At 39.8% G+C, this 20,500-nt stretch overlaps 1 protein-coding gene across 1 annotated transcript in view; it reads left to right on the top strand.

Moving 5' to 3' along the window:
- The window catches only part of PTK2 (protein tyrosine kinase 2), a 230,008-nt gene that overhangs the window by 46,441 nt on the left and 163,067 nt on the right, over positions 1-20,500 (top strand). The window contains exon 3 of the mRNA XM_074888817.1: positions 1,187-1,213. The gene's annotated coding sequence lies outside the window, so the exon portion shown is untranslated. The remainder of the gene's footprint in view (positions 1-1,186; positions 1,214-20,500) is intronic.

Here is a 20,500-nt window from a genome sequence, read left to right as displayed (position 1 = left end):
AAGCTAGCGTCATGTTGAGAATGTTGGTGACAGCAGGGCTAATAAATTTATTAAGCCTTGTTATTTCTTCTGATAGGTAGCAAAGCAGTGACCATCTGCCCTGATAATCCCTGAGTCTGTTCCGGTTACTATACCTATGGTTAAAGTTCAGATTCCATGTGGATTTTGTACTCAATACGACAGTTTTATTACTCAACATTGCTGTCTTCTTTTAACTATATAAGCGTGCAGACTTTTTTCTTAGGTTCAGATCAGTTTTACTCATTTGTTTTATTAGTTCCTCTCTCTTGTCCCACCATACTTGCACTTATTTCAGCTTTTGTTAACCGTTTGATGTGTATCCCCAGTCCTTGTCCTTAGAGGCTTTGAGTAATTCTTGCTTTCTCATTCTTTGTGGGTTCTAGTTTCTGTTCTGAACTCTGATCGGCACCTCAAGTCCCAGTTACGATCATGTGTGCTGAGATGACAAGTCGATGTATGAAAAGCAAGCAGAAGGAATGTAATGGGTTATAGTTTATATAAGTACCAATTCAGGAAAATTTAATGTATATGCATTTATACCCGTCTTTCTTTAGGGTATAATTTTTAATATGATCTATTTAGACTCTGAGACAGTGGTTCTTGTAAAGTTGATTGCAGCTCTAGACAACCTGGGCACGTACTATAAAAATGTTCAGCAACTGTGTCTCGTGTGCCTCAGTGACAAAAATCAGTCTCCTTTCTTGTATTATTTTCCCTTGTGTTCCATACTTACCCATTTGTGAGCTTGGCTACCTTTTCTCTAAAGGTTTAAGAATAAAGAAAACATACAATAATGTCCTCTTCGCATGCGAAGACTAACCCTGACACTTTCAGCTCTGAAATTATGTAGGTGATAATGGTGAAATCCATATGTAACACTTAATTTGTGCGTAGTGACCTGTATTCTGCTGTAGTAATTACTCTCATTGCCTACCAGTATAATCTTTGTCCTTCAGTTAGGTGGGCAAAATGTAATCTTGTTAATGAACAGGGTGAGACAAGGAAAATGCTTTTGATTTGCATGTGGCATGCCTAGAAGCTAGCAAATTGCTTCAGATAATGTGTTTTATTAAACAAGTACAGCCTTGCAGAAAACTGATTAGGCCAATGCAATTTTACAGCTATTTTTCCTTCTGTTTCTAAATGTATTTCTTTATTGTTACAGATATTTCAAGACTTTCCTTGCCAGCAGGTAAGTTCTCTTCTTTCATTTATGTCTTGATGTGACAGCAAGCGGCTTGCTTGAAATATAGTCATGCTTTTATATAATCAGAATATCGGTTCTTATTGGTACTGTCATGGTAGTTAGTCATGTGGGGATCTGAGGTCAAAACAAAACCTGTTGAGGTACAGATTTTTTTACATTTAAATAGTGTATTTTGACAAGGAGAGGAGGCAACAGATATATTTATATGCAGTTGTTAAATATGTGTGTGATACAGTTAATGCTTAAAACGACTCAGCACAGCGTGTGATACAGCTGTCAGAATAACAGATTAGGAGCAGCCACAAATAGTATTAGTGGTGAATCAGAGGGACAGAGTGCAGGGAAACATGGATGGGTGGTTTATGGGTGGAAGGAATCTCCCCAGGTGGTAGTGGGGAAGGTGACAGACACGTTCACTTGGCTTGGGGTCACAGGTGACTTGTGCTGGAGCTGGAAATACTCTGCTGCTCTGTTGGACCCTGTGTCTCCTATAAGTGGTGTTTAAAAATGAAAAAAAACCCCAACCAAAACAACGACAACAAAAACCACCAAAAAAACCAACTTCACCAACCTGATTTTTAAAAATAGCACTTTTTGTTTATTGCTTGATACATTTGGTCTTTAATCAAGTATTAAGCTTTCTAAATTCACTTGTGCTGTGGGCTCAAGTTGTGATGTAGAGCTCAGAATGAGGATGTCTTCTGTTCCTAGCATTTTGTCCATCTATTCAGTGTTTGTGATGTGAATTCTAGAACCATAATTGTAGTGCACTTTTACTCCTGGTTGAGCAAGGGACTGGATGTTCGTTATCAGGCTTGACACCTTTTGTCCTTACTCTGCGTTGGTGACTTTGCTTATGTATCTGTTCTTTTATTTCTTCTTACTGACATGTCCTTCGTATCTGTCCACAAAATATTTTTTTACAAGCGAGTATCTAGAGTATAATGGTACTTAGGATGAATCTGCTCCAGGGGTAGTTTCTCTTTTACCTTTGAATCAAATGGCAATTTCAATTAAAAGCTGATACATTGTAGTCTTTCCACAAGAACTTTAGTGTGGCTGTTCTGGAAAAAATAACATTTGCTTGAAGCAGTAAAGAGAGCTCTAAATGTGGAAGAAGTTTTCTTTAAGGAAGACATCTTTAAAATGATTTTGACTGCTGAGAGCAGTTCTCAGGAAGGCAAGTATTTGTGGAAAATATTGGAAAAATAAATGCCTGGTGTTTAGGTGAGGCTGACAGGAAGATAAGGGCTGTGTTTTTTTTCTGCAGCTTCTAAAACAAGGATGTGTGATGAAACTTCTTCCGAGTTTCCATTTGGGACTTGAAGAGTTTGGTACTGCGAATCTGAGTCACAATGAGATTATTCTTTTCAATTTGGATACATGTGTGGGAGTGTCCTAATTGTACTTGTTAGCTGAGTCACTGAAGTACTGATAGAGGGCAAAGATTTGCCCAGGATTTTGAAGCTATAACCTTTTTCCATGGTATGGTAAGAGGCCTTTATAGGGGGTAGACAAGCTGCACACCATGTCTTGCTTATCACAGGGACTTGTCAGTATTCACTGATAAATGAACTAAGAAAACCTGTTTTAAAAAAGCTAAAATACCGTCAGAAGAGAAAGATGTGTCAAATGGAGTCCCACCGAGGTCTTACTTGTCCTGTGGTATTACAGTATTTTCATTAATGACCATGATGACGGACTTTATGTGCCTATTTAATCTGCCAGTAACACCAATACAAAAAGAGTTACGAGCACATTGCATAATGGGATTAAAATTCAAGTTGTCAAATTGGACAAATAGCCAGGATAAAAGATATAATGCATTTGAATAAAGATGAGGTTCTGCATTCAGATGGGAAGTTTTAATCATCAGAACTTGCATTTGCAATAAATAATGGTATTTTCTTATTGCAAGTTTTGAAGAACTTTTATCTTTTCTTCTGGGTGCCACTTTTAGTAATGGACAATAGATGTCACTAGAAATGCTCTCACTTTTGCCACCTGGTTTTAGTAGTCTAAACTTGCTTTATAATACGGGGTGGGGTGGGGGTGGGGGCTTTTGCAATGTTTGAAGACTTTGCAGTAGGGAGGAGACTACTTAAAATGGTCTTTATTGTAGTGTCTTGTTTGAGGTTATTATTACATGTAAATTCCTATAGTCAGTGGTATACCAAGGTCATCCAGGACACTGCCTTTTTGCTCTCATTTCATAGTAAAATCCTGTAAAGAAGGATTGTTTGTGTGCTGTTGAATGCATTAGCTGATTAGGTTGTTAGTTAAATCGTTACTCAGGAGAGTTATCTACATTAATCTGTATCACTCCTTTGAAGTCTATGGGTAACTTGTTTTTTATACTCCCTTGTAATTGAGGCTATGGATATCAGCATAGAGAATTTTTGGAATGTGAACCAGTAGGGGCTTGGAGGGCAACTCGCTAAAATATAATTTCAAAGCTGGATAGAGAACACAGTACTCCTGTCTATCTCTGAAGTTATCTTGGAACATGAGTGTGTTCACAGTATGCCTGGAGGAATGAAAGACTAGTCTCCTTTGGTAAATGCAGTTAAACTTTGTTGGCACTTTTGGGATTAAAAACAATCCCTGCTGGATTTGGTTGCTCTCTGAATTTAAAACAGGTATAGCATCTGTGTGATGTAGGTGACTTTTCTTTAGACTTGGTCCTTTCTTCTTGATCCTGTAGTGCAAATAAGTATTCATTACCAGAATCAATAAATAGTAAAGAAATAAAAAGCTATACCAAAGAACTTTACCAGTTAAGTAGAGGAGTATAAAGATAAATGTAAGAAATGAGCATATACTGTTCTTTTGGTTAAAAATGGAACAAAACATTCTCCCAGAATGGAATCTTAGGTACAGACGTTTGTTCTTGGTGACTCTCTCCTTCAAAGCACATCTGGTGACTCAGGTAAAATCTTCCTGTCTCCTGGCATAAGGTATTGAAAAATTAATAGGAAGCGAGCATCCTTTGTGTAGCTTATTTTCAGATATGCAGTGTATTTGAAGTCTGTCTGATGGGTTTGTGTGCAGTTTTTTGATGTATAGGGTACAATTTAGGTAAGCACCATCCACACACTGTCATTGTTATCTTGAAATATTAAATGGTTTTTGAACAGATTTAAGTTCCAAGTGCTCATTTAGGACCCAAAAAAAAAAAAAAAAAGTTGTTACACAATTTAGTTCAACCTAAACAAGTTGTTGTTTCTGAATTAAAAACATGTCCTCATTCAGTCTTTCGTTAGTGTATATGGCCTTGCGTCTCACATACGGCCTGCTAGTGATCCATATAATTAAACCAGATTAATCTCCTGGCACCTTTCACAGAAGCATACTCCCTCAAAACAACCTGTTGCTGCTTTTTTCTCTTACCCACCGGATATGAGGTGGGGTGTTTAATGCTGTGCTGTGTAATCAGATCTTCCTTATCCTAAATCTACACCTGCCTCTGTGGTGAACTTAAATATAGCAACTTGAAATGCAGCATAGTTTTTCAGACTAGAATTAAAAAAAACCCCAAACAATGGCATGGATACTTTCTATGATGTTAAAAGATGGAAAATTAAAAACCAGTTGAGAAATTGCCAGATGAAGTTGCAGTAGCAAGAACTGACAGAATCAAGAATATGCAGAATTCTTAAAATAAATGCTCACATGTATGACAGGGGATAATAAATTATGCAGCGATTATTCATGCAGCTGAGAACAAACTCAATACCATGAGCAGAGAACTGTTGTTAATGTCCCTGTTTAAAGGGGTAAAAAAAGTAACCAACTGTATAGTCAAAAGTAAAAAACCACAAAATAGTGGTTTTTTCATTTGTCACTTCAATTTCAAATAAGAACGAAATACAAGCTTCACTAAAACTGTAAACAGTTCCTCTCATGTCAGAATGCCTGATACGGTGCTTAAGGGATTACAGAAGGGAATCTGCACTGTCTTTTTCACTAAAAATAACGTTTTCAGTAATCCCTTTGAAAATCAGGATTTTTTTGCTTCTAGGAATCTGCAAATTTTATTAAGAATTCTGACTTTATACAACAGTTAATTTAATTTTCATATATTTGTGATGGTTTTGGTTGTAATTTTTTTATTTGCACTTAAATTATGAGGTGATCTTACAAATGAAAGAGTATGGAACTGAAATGTTAGTGCTGTCAGGTTAAAATAGTTACCTGCGTGCCCCTTACGGTTCAGAAGATGTGAGAAGGCTTTTCTTCTTTTGATGCCTTTTAGTTTTAGATACGCCTTTTAGTTTTAATTCTTTTCACTACCAGCGAGGTAAGTGCTGTTTCTAGATTTCCAAATATCAAAATCCCAAAATTTTTATTACTACTGGATGAGGTTATTGCCAACAGAACTCAAATGTCACTTTCAGGAAGCTTCCCTTGCTATTATTTGTGTTAAATCTTACTATTTCTATGCTTATTTTTGCTGTGCTTTTGGCACCGCTCTCTTCCCTGCACTCCCATCTGTATTTTATAGCTAATGTCCACATAGGTCAATAGCAACAGCATGGTTTGTTATGAAAAAGGTTAACATTTTTATCAGTGTACCTGACCTATGTAGTAGTGCTGACATGATGAAACATATTAAACAACAGACTAAAATTTAGATAACTTAGAATTTCTTCTTTTTTCCTTTAGAAATTTGTGTTCTTACTGATCTTTTATTTGTAGTGGCTGGACTTCACCTGGACTTTACACTGCTGATAACAACCCTTTGAGCCTGACAGTCCAGACAGTTTCCATGTCATCTCACTGTCCATTTATTTAGTCCATACTCAGTCAGTTTGTCTATTAGGATGTTGTCATGGGAGACAGTGTTGAAAGCCTTGCTGAAGTAAAGAGAAACAACTTCCCCTTACCCAGCTAGTACTTTCATCATAGAAGTCTACCGGGATGGTCAGATATGATTTCCCCTTCATACATCCATGCAAACTACTTCTGATAATCTTGTCCTCATATTTTTAGAAATGTTTCCGAGGGTTATTTGCTCCACCACCTTGTCGGGAATGGGGGTAAGGCTAACCAGGCGGTAGTTACCCAGACCCTCCCTCCTTGCCCTTCCTGAAGACAGGAGTGCTGACTTTCAACTGTCAGAAGCCTCTCCTGTTTGCCATGACAATCTGTAAAAATGGTGTATAGTTAAGAAGCTTGCCCTGACTGCAGACCATTGTTTTCTGTGAGTATGTATAGAGGAAAAAGGGGGAGATGGGGTAGAAGGAAAGAAGTTTCAATATATAGTATTAAGAGTAGGATTAAAAAAAAAGAAATTGTGATGTAAATCAGGAACATTGGGGGTGATATGGCACCCCTAATCATAGAATGGTTTGGGTTGGAAGGGACCTTAAAGATCATCTAGTCCCAACCCCCCTGCCATGGGCAGGACACCTTCCACTAGCCCAGGTTGCCCAAAGCCCCGTCCAGCCTGGCCTTGAACCCTTCCAGTGAGGGGGCAGCCACAACCTCTTTGGGCAACCTGTGCCAGCGCCTCACCACCCTCACAGTAAAGAATTTCTTCCTTATATCTAATCTAAATCCTACCCTCTTTCAGTTTAAAACTGTTACCCTTTGTCTTATCACTACATGCCCTTGCGTTTTGATGCTCAGAGAAGGTGAAATTTGATATATTTATCACTTAATGGGACTATGACGTGATTGCATGAGGAAGTAGGGAGTAGAAGTTGATGACATGGAAAGTCCTTTGAGTCCTATGCCCAATGTTCCTCTAAATGTTAACAAGCTGGGTTAATAGCCTGAGAGTTTAAAACAAACAAACAAACAAACAGAAAAGCAGCAGTTCAGCACATTCCTCTATAGTTTCCTGTCTGTAGTTGTGGGTCCCAACCTTTTGGGGACGTACACAGTGCTCTGAGGATTGTTCTTGCTTACTCCTATGCAGTCATCTTGAAGTGGAAGAATTCAGTAGTCAAGGGTGCATCATATACAAATTGTTCTAATTGGTTGCTATTTTAGGAGAAATTGGAAATTTTTATCTGCTTCCTTAGAAGTTAATATTACAAATTACGTCTTTAGAATAGGAATTTTGCAGTTTGGAGGAATAAGGATATTTTTCCAAGGGAAAACTGTTTAACTTCAGTTTGCCAGTGATAGAAAAATATGTGGGTGAGAAACAGCACTGTTCCACTCTGGATAACTTGAAATATCCTGATTCCAGTTATGCAGTCCAGCTTTGAATTAAGGCATCTGCACATTTTCTCCTTTCTTTTAGATAGTGTACTTAATTTTATTCCTAGTTTGGAAGGTTTGTTTTAGAAATACTAAGATTGTTTATATTCTATCACTGAGGATGATGAACAGGAAACTTGAACTTCAGTGTTATACGGGCACCTGTTGACATTCCTCAGCCAGGTTTTCCAGGAAGAGGTTTGTTAGTCTTCCATTTGAGAGGTTTTTATATCTTGCATAATTAGGGGTATGGGGAGGGAGGATTGTCCAACCCTTTATTTTAAACATACTGAGAGTTGGCATTCATCTTCTTCTTCAAAAAAAAAAAAAAGCAAGCAAGGTTTTGTCAGAGCTTTTAGGCAAAATATAAAAGAAGAACACCCTGAAAATTCTTAGGGTATTTATTTTGGGAGGGGGACCACCTAGGACACAAGATACTGAATTTTTGTCAGTAGTAATATCAGAGGAATTGCAGCAGGACTTAGGACTCTGTACTACATGCTGTGAAAAATAAGTAATTTGAGGTAATGTTTTGCTTAGAACAGGATGCTTATTTGTTATGAGAAGCTGTTTACCTGTTATGGAGTCAAAGGAATGCAGACTGAAAATGGTTATTTGTGGGTTCTATGCCATTAAATATTCTCTTTCATTCTGTTGAAACAAAATGGATGTCTAGGAACTAACGGTTCAAATTCAGCTGAGGCAGTCTGAAAGTGAAGAAAATTCATTCCATACTGTACATCAACACGTATGTTCTTGCTGGCAAACTGTCTGCAGTGGTAGTGCAGAAAAAGCAGAATGGACATTGATAAGGGTCATCCAAGCAATGTACCCCATCTAGATCTAAAGTAGAATTTTATCTGGACTCTGCCAAGGTTACAGAAATGTGGCATTTCTCATGTTTCTTCAGGAGAAACTAATTCTTGGCCTCTGGGAGTAGCTGTGTAATGACTGCTGTTGCACTTCTCACAAGTGGAGGTTGCTGCTCGCTTGCAGTAGAGAGGTGGAGCTGGTGCACCCATTTCAGTGGGTACCTTTGTAAAGGCCAGAGTGTCCCCGTTCTTAGCTCAGTAGATTGACACATCCTGATAGTAGCAGAATATGCATAAACTTGTCTGGTTTTTACTTACTGTGTGCAAACAGTGAACTAATTTCCAGTGCTGTAGTCGAGCATCAGCTGGAGAGTGTTGCTTTTACATTGCAAGACTGGCAGTACTTGCTTTATACAGTGAGCCCTTGCTCTATACCATGGGACACTGTATGGCTGCAAATTTTTAGAAGAACTTTTTAAGGGTATCTGGCAAGGGGTTAGGAACTTACGGGGGGGGGGTTTGGTGTTTTGGGGTGGTTTTTTTGTTTGTTTGTTTGTTTTTTAGTATGGGGGTTTTTTTACTTTATAAAAGTTTTTGTATAGTCAAGGCAGAGGGTGGTTATCTGCTAAGAGGACTGGAGAATTCATCTGTCTTCTCTTCTGGGAGAAAAAAAAACAACCCAAGAGCAGAGCCAGCCTCATAAATGGAGGACCATGAGGTATAATCAGGGCATCAGGATATCATAGAATCATAGAATGGTTTGGGTTGGAAGGGACCTTAAAGATCATCTAGTCCCAACCCCCCTGCCATGGGCAGGGACACCTTCCACTAGCCCAGGTTGCTCAAAGCCCCGTCCAACCTGGCCTTGAACCCTTCCAGGGAGGGGGCAGCCACAGCTTCTCTGGGCAACCTGTTCCAGTGCCTCACCACCCTTACATTAAAGAATTTCTTCTTCAAATCTAATCTAAATCTACCTTCTTTCAGTTTAAAACTGTTACCCTTCCTCCTATCACTGCACTCCCTGATCAAGAGTCCCTCCCCATCTTTCCTGTAGCCCCTTTAAGTACTGGGAGGCCGCTGTAAGGTCTCCCTGGAGCCTTCTCTTCTTCAGGCTGAACTCCCCCAACTCTCTCAGCCTGTCCTCACAGGGATGGTGCTCCAGCCCCCTCATCATCTTTGTGGCCTCCTCTGGACCCACCTGAGCAGGTCCGTGTCCTTCTGATGTTGGTGCCCCCAGAGCTGGACACAGCACTGCAGGGGGGTTCTCACGAGAGCAGAGTAGAGGGGGAGAATCTCCTCCCTTGACCTGCTGGCCACACTTCTCTTGATGCAGCCCAGAAAGCAGTCGGCTTTCTGGGCTGTGAGCACATGTTGCTGGCTTATAGTCAGTTTTCCATTCACTACTGCTCTCAAGTCCTTCTCCGCAGGGCTGCTCTCAATCTACTCATTGCCCAGCCTGTATTTGTGCTTGGGATTGCCCTGCCCCTTGTGCAGGACCTTGCCCTTGGCCTTGTTGAACTCCATGAGGTTTGCACAGACCCACCTTTCTAGCCTGTCCAGGTCCCTCTGGATGGCACATCCCTTCCCTCCAGCGTGTCGACCGCACCACACAGCTTGGTGTCATCAGCAGACTTGCTGAGGGTGCCTCGATCCCACTGTCCATGTCACCAACAAAGATGTTAAACAGCGCCGGTCCCAACACTGACCCCTGAGGAACACCACTCGTCACTGCTGTCCACTGGGGCATCGAGCTGTTGACTGCAACTCTTTGAGTGCGACCATCCAGCCAATTCCTTATCCACCGAGTGGTCCATCCATCAAATCCATGTCTCTCCAATTCAGAGACAAGGATGTCATAGTATCAAATGCTTTCCATAAGTCCGGGTAGATTATGTGAATATTGTGAATGAGAGATTCTGTTGCTTCTTTACAACACACAGCCTTCAGTGGCAGTCACTAAAAGTATCTTGTTCTGGTGCTGAGTTACTTAAGGAAAACATGAAATTTGAAAACTGAAGAAATGAGTAATTATGGTACATAAACATGTGTTCTTTATTCTGTTCTGTGAGCAATATCCTGATTATGCCCATGATACATTCACTCTGTTTTTATAAGACCGCTCCACAGAAAGTACGGTTCCTGCGAATTTCTGTAACCCCTTCAACTCTTGGAGTTCTTTCAACTTAGACGCATAATACGCTTAACAGGTTTCTGTGTGAATTTCTGCTAAACCCACACACCACATTGGTCTCCTGTCCAGTTATATTCACATCCCATGTTGTTGTGTCCTGCTGCGGAAGCAACCTAAATGACTGAACAATGACTGAGCATTGGTAAGTTTTTCAAGATTTTTTTTTGGGGGGGGGGGTGGGGGCGTGTTGTTTCTCTCTGCTGATAAAACACAAAAGTTACTGGAAAGGAAGGTTTTCCCCATTCCTTCATCTTGTCAAGAAGTTAATACTAGTGGAATTTGGTGTCAGTGGCAGTAGGTTTTGATGAGACCTGAAGCTTTCTTGGATGAGTGCAATGGAGATGGTTGCTGTAGTGTGTTAGTACCTAAGGTTTTCATTGCAGCAACTATGAAGTAAAGGAAGGGTGGGGATGACAGTGTTACTGAAAGAAAGATTCTGAAAATCAAGCTGGGTCTTGTGTAGTTGGTTTATATAAAATGTTAGTTGTTAGATTGTGTTTTTTGTTCTGTGAGACCTGGGTTGGGAGTGGCTTAGGATCTCCCAAAATACACATAAGCTTGTTTGAAGTAGAATATCAAGGGCTGCAGTGAACCTAGAGGAAAAACATTGCATGGCTGAACTTTTATCAACTACTTTGTTATAGATTATGCCTAAAGTGAACATAAATAAAGGTTTGTATGAGCTTTCCTTTAGTTTATTTTTACATCCTTGACAGCATTTAATGTATAGCTCCACTGCTCTGCTTGTGTAGTTAGCGACTAAATTTTTATTTGTGCAAGGTTTTTTTCCTCAGTGGAAGACTGGAAAAAGGAAGTACTAAGAAAAATTGTAGATGTTTGTGCTGGGTTTGTGTGTGTGGAGGGGTGTTTTGGTAGTGGGAGAGGGGGCTACAGCGGTGGCCCCTGTGAGAAGCTTCTCAAAGCTCCCCCCCCAGCTCCAAGTCAGACTCTGCTCTGACCAAGGCTGAGCCAGTTTGTGACGGTGGCTGCGCCTCTGCGATAACATATTTAAGAAGGGGAACCTGGGAGGAGGAGTTGGAGTTACGGGGAGGAGTTGTGAGGAAGACACCTCTGTGAACACTGAGGTCAGTGGAAGAAAGGAGGAGAAAGAGGGAGGGAGGTACACTGGTGCACTCCCCTGCAGCCCGTGGTAAGAGGGCAGGGCTGCTCCCCCTGCAGCCCGTGGAGGTCACCAGTGGAGGAGATGCCCACCTGCAGGACCCCACAGTGGAGCAGATGACTTGTCTGAAGAAGGCCAGGACACTGTGGGAAGAAGCCCCCCCATTGTTGTTCGGTGCTGGGAGGATTGCAGCATGGTGGGGGGACGCACACCAGAGCAGCTCTAGAAACGCTGGGGCTCATGGAAAGGACTCACGTTGGAGAAAGTTTGTGGAGGACTGTCTCCCTTGAGAGGGGAACCACACTGGAGCAGGAGAAGAATGTGAGGAGTCCTCCCCACGCTCTGAGGAGGAAGAAGCGGCAGGACTCACCACACCCCCCCCATTCCCTGTCCCCTGTGCCTCTAGGAGGGGAGGAGGTAGAGAAATCCAGAGCAAAACTGAGCTCGGGAGGAAGGGAGGGGTGGGGGGAGGGTGTTTTTAGTATGTGGAAATGCTTCTTTACTATGTGGAAATGTCCTACTCTGTTAAGTGTTGTTATTGTTAGTGTCTAAATTAAATTTATGTTCTTTTTCTTCCCCTAAGAACGTGTGAGTCATCCCTCCCTGTTGTTATCTCGATTCCTGAGCCTTTTGCTTCATTTTCTCCTCCCCAGTCCTGAGGGGGAAGGGGTGTGTGAGCGGCATTGTGGTGTTTGGTTGCTGGCCGGGTTTAAACCACAACAACGTTGTACCTATGACTTCCTACCCCCCCTTCCCTTTTTTATTTCCAGAAGGTGAAGAACATATTTAAGAAAATATCTAAACAGCTTATGAATAGCTGTGATGTTTCCGGCAGGCCTTTTCCCTGGGGATCAATAATTTGAATATGAAAAACTGCAGAAGTTACTTTGTCAGGCATAAAGCTGATGTTCTTCAGGTTTTCACATGGATGGTTCAAGCTTAAAAAACAACAACAAAGTCTTTTCTTGTAGCAAACACGTTTTTCCTCAGGACTTTATTCTGACAAGTGGTCAGAATAACAGAAGTGGGGTGTTACATGCCTGTTCTTTCATTGGTGGGCTGGAATTATGCTTGAGATGGATGTGAAACTTCATAAGAAATTCTCAAGAAATTGTTTAACTCTGGCATAAAGATGTTTTCCAGATTATATCTCCATTTACTAATTATCCCTTTAAAAAGGTCTTTAAAACTAAAGTTTCTGGTTAGTCTCCATTCAGATTACTTGCTGGAATGGTTTCACATGGTTTGATTTTTTTGGGGGGGTGGTTTTTTTTTTTTTTTCACAGCAATGTGTGATGACTCTTTCTATGAAAGGCTTGATGTAGAGAAATAATGAAACTGTGTTTCCAGGATTAATAGACTTTATGTTGTGATTTAGATTTACCTGCTTTTTAACTAAATCCATAAAGGCTGGGCCAGGGTGTAAGCACACATGGTTGTGGTTGTTTTTCTGCTTATCCTGCAGACACTTTACAAACAGCTCCAGCAAAATGGTTCTCTGTCTAGGCACCTAAGACTTTTAGTCTCAGTAAGATATTATTGATTAGCGTTGAAATTGCTGCTAACTGTTCCCTGGTCAACTCTGCATCCTGCAAAGAGGAGGAGTAAAAGGTGTTGCTGAAACTCTGGGCCTTATGATAAAGGTGGGGGAGCCAAATGATACAGTGAGATGTCAAAGGTGTTTGTGATTGTTGAGGTTCTGGAAACATCAGTAACTGAATTAGTGAGATTTTTATATAGAACTGATTGAAGAAAGTTTTAAAGCAGACATTTGAAGGACAGTGATCAGGCTTTGTTTAATGACCTGCATCCTTCAAAACTTGAGGGGGAAAAGGAAGTCTGTCTTTCTACCCCAAGGCAAGTCATTCCCTGAAGATATTTAATTTGTTAAGATGGCAGATTCACAGCTCCTTTTGCAATTTAAAAATTCTTACTGGGCTTTCATTTCAGGGTACTTAAACTTCTCTACTACCAGTTTTAAGTTTACTACACTTTGTTATCCATGTCGTGGTGGCAGGACAAGGCTTACAGTCTGCCTTTGTTTACGCATTCACTGATTTTTGTCCCAGTTTCTTGTACTCTTAAAAGCTTTAATACTGTGTCTTGGTTAAAAGGCATCAGATGGGATTGTGGAGACCAGTACCACAGGTTTTTTGGAAGTGGTGCTCGACAGTTCAGTACTACACAAGAGATGAGCTCTTGGCTCTGTCAGATGCTGTTATGTGCCAACAGTGTTGTTCCTGTGATGTTTGGTAATGTAAGTCATTCAGGCTGCCATCAGAAGAGGGTTTTTTTTGATGTTTTGTCTACTGTTTGAAGACATAAGATACTTAATATCCTTTCCCCTAGATCTGAAGAAGGGCCGTGCCCCAAAAGCTAGCTCTGTTCCAGCTGCATCAGTTGGTCTTGTACATCTTGGTCTTGCCTTGTTTAATTTTTACAACAGCATTCTTGAATGTGTTTTCAGCTTCAGCAGAACACTGCCTTTTGTGAAGTTGTCCTCAAGTCAACAGATAAAGTTTAGTACACTTAAAGGTCAGTTGAATTTGGAGCTGCAGAGAAGAGGTATTGGTCTGCTCATAAATTTATGTATTATAAAAGGATGCAGGCTGGGGATATTTGCTGTCTTGGAACTACCAAGTGCTGTTTCATCTAGTTTCACAGCTGGTTACCTAAACTAACGAGCTTTATTTGGTGGTGAGCTCCTAGAAGCCTTTTTAAAACTAAGCAACATGTTCTTGTGTTTTCTGAACACTTTGATACCACTCTGCAGGCATTTTCGTAGGTAAACATAACTTGTTCAACAGAATTGTGCTGACTACAGGCTGTCTTGTGTAATTGGAGGAACAAATGAGGCTGTTTAAGGTGGTGGATTTTGCATCCAATGAAAGGTTTTGTGTTAGCTGAAGATGACCTTTGATTCCCCATAACAGAGCATAAAATGACTGCCTGAGGAATTGCTCCTTCAGAGTTTATTGCTGTTCTTGTGAAGCAGTGATATAGGTGGAAGCTCTTGTAAAGTGAATGTCCCTTATTGGTATAAAATTGGGAGAGGGATTGATTAAAGTGAATGGGAATTGAATTTTCTATGGTTTAGAGGCTCAGTTACACCTGGGCTCTACTAGAGGTTCTCCTAATGCAACAGTTTTGCATCCAAATTATGCTAACTGGAGGGGAAAGGGGGATTTGTGTCTATTTAACAATACTTTCTTGATTTTTAAATACACTAGTCTTTGCTTGATAGGTTAGGCACAGAATTTGCTTGGTTAGTAGAGCAGCCTTAACGTTTGTATTATAAAACTTTAAAAAGATGTTCTGTAAAAATTAATTTTTAATTTTCTGTTTTCTTAGGCTTGAAGGGTGTCAACACTGGCTTGTTGATTTGTTCTGTAACACTGGAACTTTAAAGTTACACAGCTACTTGTCTTAGCCTATAAGTGTTTATTTATACGTAGGAGATTTATGCCATGTTTCTCCTTCACTAAGAAATAAAACGTTAATTGTTCCACCAGTGTGTTTTTAAATATAAATGGAATAATGCTGCAGTAGTGTGAGCTCATGGATTATTCAGTTTGTAGTTGCACTTAATGGTTTGGAAGTCTGAGGAATTGCTAATGTTATGTATGTGTTTTGTGTAACACTGTGAGTCTTTGAACATTCCATACTTTCTTCTGAGGTGCAGTGATACATAAATCAGGTACAACTCGTGGTTATAAACATCTTTTTAGCACACAGTTTTTGGTAAGCTGTTGTTATAACTTTGTTTTTAGCATATGGAGGAGAAGCAGGACAAGGGAGACATGTCTGGACAACACCATTTCTGGTTAAATTAATTGGACCCTCTGTGGCTGCACAGCTTTCTTACTTTCTTTTGTGTAACCGGTTATTAGATAGGTGAGAGAGAAAGCAGCCCAGATATGAACAGACACTGAAGAGACTTGCTGACCCATAAGCAACTTCATTTTCCTATATCCCTCTTAGAAGATGTGACTAATTATTTCTAGGTTACCCTTGAATTGATGAAGAGGGGTTTTAAGAAGCATCTGTAAGGTCGACTGATCCACTCATGGATCCCTTCCACAGAACAAATGTAATCCTCGCAGAATGCGTTTCCATTAAACAGCATCAAAGGGGTGGGGTCCTCCCCCTTCAGATACCTTCTACTGTACTTACCTCATAAATAAAGGGTTTCCCCATAAATAAAGGAAGCTTTTTAAGGTCAGGAAAGGTTCTGGTGACCGTTCTGGATAGTTTTGTCTCGCTCCTCCTGTCACCCCTCCTCTTTCTCGCCATCTGAGAACGTTGAAGAGAAGCAGTGCAATCAGATAAGCACAGTGAGCCCGTCACAGAACTATTACCCAACTTTATTTTGCAGTAAAACAAGGAGCAGGATGTGTAGGGTTCACTTTTTCTCCTCTTAGTTTTCCAGGTCTCCATGAAGCAAATTTTTGCTTTAAGCACTGGAATTGTGAATAACTTCTCAAAGATGTCTTGAGGATAGCAACTGTTTTGTTGTTTGGTTTTATTTTTGCTTTTGTTTTGGTTTGTTTTTGTAAATAGCCTAGAACATGAAGAGGCAGAAGATTGGAATCAGTGCCCTAAGGAAGGAGTAATTTTAAACCATTCTCAGCTTTCATGGCTCTGACTTTATACTTCTCTACACTAAGCCTTCAAAAAGTAAATGGAAGGAAGTGGGAGAATAAGAGCGGGTTAGTCCACCCACAAGAAAATCTGCTAAAACTTTCATGCCTGAAAAGTAATACAACCCATATGGGTTTAAAAAATGGCTAGTCTTTATTTATGAAATAATAAAAATAAAGTTAACTTAGTGGTCCTTCTAACATCTGTTGTCTTAACAGCATGGGCTAGGAGGCTGCATGCTGACTGCTCTGTTGCTCAACATCAGAGGATCATTTGGGAAGGGCAAGTATGGGAAAATTCTTTAAAACGACATTCCTCCAGCTCTCTCCCAGCGTCCTGCTCTGTTTCCCTTCCCCACCTCACTACTACCAATAGGTTGAGATTTGAAAATAAAGGCAGTGAATTCTATCAACTACTATTTTTAAATGTAGTTCGGAGGATAGTAAGGCTAATTTAGGTGACTGTGGCCCAGAAGGTGATAAAGTGTTGCTTTAAATCTCCGCATTTTTCAGGAACACCCCAGATGTATTCTACTAATAAAGCTCACCGAATGGAGGAAGACAACAATAAATTCAGTATTGGATTGAATTTATGGCAGAAGACTGTCTTAAGCAGAGATCCAAAGCAGTTTATGTTCTAGAATGAGTTTATGTTGGGATACTGGCATCTTCTTCTGGTCAGTCGAAGCACTCTAGTATGAATCTTGCGGTGTACTTTCTGCTCTTCCTGGCTATCTACTGCCCCAGGTTGAAGCTAGGAAGTGTGAGCTTTCACTCTGTTGTACTTGTTCAAATCTCAAGCATTGTCTGAGCAAGAAATCTTAAAGCGGGTACCACTAGAAGTTCAAAATGAACACTAAAATCACAAATCCAAGTTTTTTCATTTGATTGATGGGAACCTCACAAAAGAGTGCTTAGCTTTTGAGGCAATGGGTGTTACTAGTAGTTTGTTTTGCCTTTTTTAAACATTGATTCTCGAAGGTTTATTTCCTAAGTCATATTTACCCTTTTCCTTCATGAGAAAAATCTAATCTAGAGCATCGAATTAGTTTGTCCATATTGCAAAGAGTCAAATGAATTCGTGGAGATGATGTTGCTTCTTGGTTGTGCTGAATTATTTCTGTTGAAGGACTAGGCTTGCATTTTGACATTGAAAATGTTACTTGTCTTTCAGTTTTTTCTGTCGGAATGCTCGTAGTTCAATAAGAAAGAACATCTCTAGTGACAATATAATGATGACTGAGCTTGTCAGTCTTCAGAAATCCTTCTGAGTTGATGAAACCTGTCATCCTTGTTCTCTGTTGTGCCCATTGGCAAAGGGTGTTCAGGAGAAGACTGTATGCTAGAGAAGGTGTGGGTGAAGGGGCAAAGGGTTGCTAGTGGGCAAGGATGATAGATTTTAGAAACCAGGTAACCCAAGGTAGATTTCCAAGACAGCCTTAGTAGACTTGAGTTTAGTGTAAGGTAGGCTTCAGGAGCCATAATTCCAGATTTGATGTAATGGCAATGCACCATTTTTCAGTGCTTCCTGTGAACAAAGGAGATATTTGACTCTGGCTAAAGGGAAACTTAGGGCAGATAATCTTTTCCACTCTTAAATATTACGCACACAAGCTAATTAGAGTAATTAAAAAAAACAACCATAAGGAACAGGCTTGAGAGAATGAAGATTAATGAAGATTACAGTGCAATTTCAATGTCTGGAGAGCATGTTTGCAGAATTCTGGATACAAACATGGAAAAGCAAATGAATTAGGATGCAGAAGATTGTCACATGAGCAATAAACATGTTTTAATTTTTAGAACAGTCATCAGGCACTCTTAGCTTTGCAGGCTGTTCTGAAATTGTCTCAGTAGAAAGCATTTGTGGCTTTACAAAAAAAAATCCTCCACTCTTCCTGAGGGCAAACTGGGTTTGGGAGCTCTCATTTTTTATTAGCAAAATGAATGCAATGGAGAGATGTTGTTCTTCTATCTCTTACATCAATATGCAGATCTTCTTAAAATAAATACATTTGCTCAGCTCCTAGTAACTACTAGAGGGGTAAACAGTAGCCCATGAAGTGGCTAAGACTACAAATGATCAAGTCCAAACTGATGATGATGATGATGATGTGATTGCTATGCTCTAGGCTGCAGCTCTTCATTTTTGTCTTAACAAGCAAACTGGCTGCTCTCTTCCCTCTGTTGCGAGGAGATCTCTATTGCTGGTATGTTCATCTGGTAGCTGAGGTGTTGCAGAAGAGGAACTGAAAATCAAATCTTTATTCTGCTGTCAAATGCTGCTTTGATACAGACCTGTCTGCTTTCTACGTGAAGTTTGTGAATGCTGAGTTTAGTTTGGTTTCTCAGGGCAGTGAGACTCAGGCAAGTGTTCTCTGGCTCTGTCTCGTTCCCCTTCCCAACAGTACTCAGACTTGCCAGCCAGTTTGATCAAAATTTGATGAATAGAGATACTAACTGATGTGAAAATAATTGGTTGAATAGCGGAGAGATCCTAATGATGCCATTCACTGAGGGAGAATCTGTAGTTAGCACTCTGCTGATTAGATATCTGAGACACCCCACAGGAGCTCAGTCTCTAGACGTAACCCTAGAGAAAGCCAAGCTTTGCCAGTTCATCTGATAGGCATTTTAGATCTTTATTTTTGTTTGGATAAGCTTGAGTGGAAAAAATTATACAACCTTTTATGTGCCTCTCAGTTGTACAAAACTGTTGTTTAACCCTTTATTCCACAAGGCTCTGTGATTTTTGCAGTCGACTTCACTAGGAGACAGGATCAGCCCTGCCGGCAAAATTAAAACAAAAACTAAATGCCTTGGTACAATTCAAAAGCATTTTTTTTTTCTCCCCTTGCTTTCAAAAAGCTGATGCTGTAATTCAGTAAGTAGTCTTTAAAACCAGGCTGAAATTGAGCAACCAAAGTCATAGTCACAGTAGAAAAGTCTTGACTTGAACTTCCTTGGAGGCAAAATACTGTTTCTTAGCTGAGGACCTTGGCCTGTCTGTTATTATTGGGGTAGTCTGACTTTTTTCTGCTTAGAATGTGTATTTTAGGAAAATAGCCAGTGCTTCTACATGTTCTTAGTATAAACTGATGCATTACATTTTAAAAAATAAATATATTTTAGAAGTTTCTTTGATAGCTGTTAGCATCATTGCTTACACAGTGAGTACTGTGCAGATACTATCAGTGTATGTCAGCATACTCATCTTACACAAGAAGGAACGTTCCTGTTCCGCAGTCCTAATTTCTGACAGATGTTCCTTACCTCAGTAAATGTTATAATCTGATTGGCATCACTTAAAACAGATTATTTTACATAAATGATACTCACATGCCTACTCGATGAGCAGTATTTATGAAATGTTGCAAATACTCTGTATTAAGTATACTAGAGAGATACTTAACTTTCCCAGTTCTTTGGTTTTGGTTGTTTTTTTTTTTACTTTTTGCCTCGTCTTCTGCTCTATCCCTGCTCCCCTTCCCCCCCCACAACTGAAAGTCTGGGGTTTCTGACTTTCTCCAGAACACAAATTTTATGCTTTTGGCTTTTTGTGCAGAAAAACTGATCGTGTTGTTTGAAAGAAGAGAAAGAGCATATGTCTACTGGTTACTTCTTAAAATAACATACAGAAATTAAGTAATTTTTTTTAAAAAAAATCTTATCATAAAGGAAGCACTTGGCTTATTTTGAAAAACATATACTCAGTGTAAAATACTGGATAACTTCTAAAATTGAAACAATTCTCATGCTTTGTAGTACTTTCTTCTCACCTTCATTTTGTAGCCTAATATTACACCAAGAAAGTATGTCCTTGAGGAGAATGATTATAATACTCATATCATCAATAAGGATAGCTGTAATGAGCAGACAGTATCTCCTGACACTTGGATTGATAATCTGTATTAGTCTCATCTGTTAAAAGTATAAAGAAAAATGCAAGTCCACACCTTCTGTTTACTAAAATTCTCCTTGGTAATGCACTTACCAGTTGATTTTTAAAGGATTTTGTTTTTATGAATAAAACTTAATATAGGCCCTACCATTTTTACCTCTTTAATTTTTTTATCTAGTTTTCTGGAAAACACTTTATAGAAGAAACACAGGCCTTTTTATATTTTACACCCTAAAGCACAGTCCAAACCAATTTAGGGAAAACTAAAGAAGTATCTGCAGCTTTCCATTTTGTAATGAAACAAGACTGACTTGCTCAAGGTCATCACAGAAGCCCGTGGCAGAGCTGGATGTGTAAAAGCCTCTTTCCTACGCTGCGAGCTGCAGCTTGAACCAGAA

The sequence above is a fragment of the Strix uralensis genome, chromosome 1 (assembly GCF_047716275.1).
Source record: "Strix uralensis isolate ZFMK-TIS-50842 chromosome 1, bStrUra1, whole genome shotgun sequence".
Classification (NCBI taxonomy): domain Eukaryota; kingdom Metazoa; phylum Chordata; class Aves; order Strigiformes; family Strigidae; genus Strix; species Strix uralensis.
The sequence above is the reverse complement of the archived record's forward strand: the minus strand, read 5'-3'. Positions and strand labels throughout refer to the sequence as shown.